Here is a 2,500-nt window from a genome sequence, read left to right on the forward strand (position 1 = left end):
TCCGGCATCGCTCCAAACAAGAACGAGCAAAGAACACTTACGACGGAACAGAAAAGGAGTTGTGATCGTATCGTTTTACGTTTGTGGTGGCCGACGCGTGCGGCTATCAGAACCCTCGCATCTCTCCTCGAATGACTGAAGTAACCGAGAGTAGACGATAACACAACTTGAAGTAGCTAGCTTAGTTCTTCTTAACAACATTATATTACAAATCATAATATTTGTGCTTGTAACTTGGTAAAAAGCCATTTATCCCGAACCTCCCAAGAAGGGGATTCACCCCGCATCGCTCCACACAAGAATGAACGAATGCAGCGCCAGTCCTACTGTTCCCACACCAACACTATGGTAGCACTATTAGGGGGCGCGGTGCCAGCGGTTCCTCACGGGACGCTGATTGGTCCCAACCCCTGTGTCCTCAGTGGAAGGTTGAAACCAAGCAGCCACTGTCAAGGGCGGGTTTGGGCTCTCTGATTAAAGCTCTGGCAGGTTCCACCGAGATTTGAACTCGGATTTCTGGATTCAGAGGGCTGACCGTTACACCATGGAACCCCACCTTGAGGGTTATCCAAAAAGAGTCACGAAAGAGACTGTGCATCCCTCTGGCTTTTGGTGCGAGTTGACACGTCCCTCCTCACGCCTCCCCTCCTAGCATGACGGCAAGACCACGTTCCGTCCAAACCTGCCGTCGAGGACGCATTGGTGGTTCAGTGGTAGAATTCTCGCCTGCCACGCGGGAGGCCCGGTTTCGATTCCCGGCCAATGCATTTCTCTTGCGTGGACCGTCGTCGGCCTTGGTTTGAGTTGATTCGGGCTCGTTGGCACGTGAATCCTCGTGAGCTACTACGGCAAACAACGTCAGATGGCAGTGTCCTCGTTAGTATAGTGGTCAGTATCCCTGCCTGTCACGCGGGAGACCAGGGTTCAATTCCCTGATGGGGAGAAAAATACCTTTAGCTTATCGCGGTTCATTGTAGCGTGGTTGACTGTCATCTCACAGAACTTGATTTGAAGGACACTTTACTTCTGTAGTACGTGAGTGACTTACGGTAAGATGACTGGGTGGCTATTCGGGACGTCCGGCATCGCTCCAAACAAGAACGAGCAAAGGACACTTACGACGGAACAGAAAAGGAGTTGTGATCGTATCGTTTTACGTTTGTGGTGGGCGACGCGTGCGGCTATCAGAACCCTCGCATCTCTCCTCGAATGACTGAAGTAACCGAGAGTAGACGATAACACAACTTGAAGTAGCTAGCTTAGTTCTTCTTAACAACATTATATTACAAATCATAATATTTGTGCTTGTAACTTGGTAAAAAGCCATTTATCCCGAACCTCCAAAAAAGGGGATTCACCCCGCATCGCTCCACACAAGAATGAACGAATGCAGCGCCAGTCCTACTGTTCCCACACCAACACTATGGTAGCACTATTAGGGGGCGCGGTGCCAGCGGTTCCTCACGGGACGCTGATTGGTCCCAACCCCTGTGTCCTCAGTGGAAGGTTGAAACCAAGCAGCCACTGTCAAGGGCGGGTTTGGGCTCTCAGATAAAAGCTCTTGCAGGTTCCACCGAGATTTGAACTCGGATTTCTGGATTCAGAGGGCTGACCGTTACACCATGGAACCCCACCTTGAGGGTTATCCAAAAAGAGTCACGAAAGAGACTGTGCATCCCTCTGGCTTTTGGTGCGAGTTGACACGTCCCTTCTCGCGCCTCCCCTCCTAGCATGACGGCAAGACCACGTTCCGTCCAAACCTGCCGTCGAGGACGCATTGGTGGTTCAGTGGTAGAATTCTCGCCTGCCACGCGGGAGGCCCGGGTTCGATTCCCGGCCAATGCATTTCTCTTGCGTGGGCCGTCGTCGGCCTTGGTTTGAGTTGATTCGGGCTCGTTGGAACGTGAATCCTCGTAAGCTACTACGGCAAACAACTTCAGCTGGCAGTGTCCTCGTTAGTATAGTGGTCAGTATCCCCGCCTGTCACGCGGGAGACCAGGGTTCAATTCCCTGACGGGGAGAAAAATGCCTTTTGCTTATCGTGGTTCACCTTCATCTCACAGAACTTGATTTGAAGGACACTTTACTTCTGTAGTACGTGAGTGAGTTACGGTAAAATGACTGGGTGGCTATTCGGGACGTCCGGCATCGCTCCAAACAAGAACGAGCAAAGAACACTTACGACGGAACAGAAAAGGAGTTGTGATCGTATCGTTTTACGTTTGTGGTGGCCGACGCGTGCGGCTATCAGAACCCTCGCATCTCTCCTCGAATGACTGAAGTAACCGAGAGTAGACGATAACACAACTTGAAGTAGCTAGCTTAGTTCTTCTTAACAACATTATATTACAAATCATAATATTTGTGCTTGTAACTTGGTAAAAAGCCATTAATCCCAAACCTCCCAAGAAGGGGATTCACCCCGCATTGCTCCACACAAGAATGAACGAATGCAGCGCCAGTCCTACTGTTCCCACACCAACACTATGGTAGAACTATT

General features: G+C 50.5%; 2 non-coding genes across 2 annotated transcripts; both read left to right on the forward strand.

Moving 5' to 3' along the window:
• The first annotated feature begins 696 nt into the window (after positions 1-696).
• Positions 697-767, forward strand: trnag-gcc (transfer RNA glycine (anticodon GCC)). Its single transcript has one exon. It is a non-coding gene; the product is annotated as a tRNA-Gly (tRNA).
• Positions 768-1,774: 1,007 nt separating this feature from the next.
• Positions 1,775-1,845, forward strand: trnag-gcc (transfer RNA glycine (anticodon GCC)). The gene has a single exon. It is a non-coding gene; the product is annotated as a tRNA-Gly (tRNA).
• Positions 1,846-2,500: the final 655 nt, after the last annotated feature.

The sequence above is a fragment of the Osmerus eperlanus genome, chromosome 11, assembly GCF_963692335.1.
Source record: "Osmerus eperlanus chromosome 11, fOsmEpe2.1, whole genome shotgun sequence".
Taxonomy (NCBI): Eukaryota; Metazoa; Chordata; class Actinopteri; order Osmeriformes; family Osmeridae; genus Osmerus; species Osmerus eperlanus.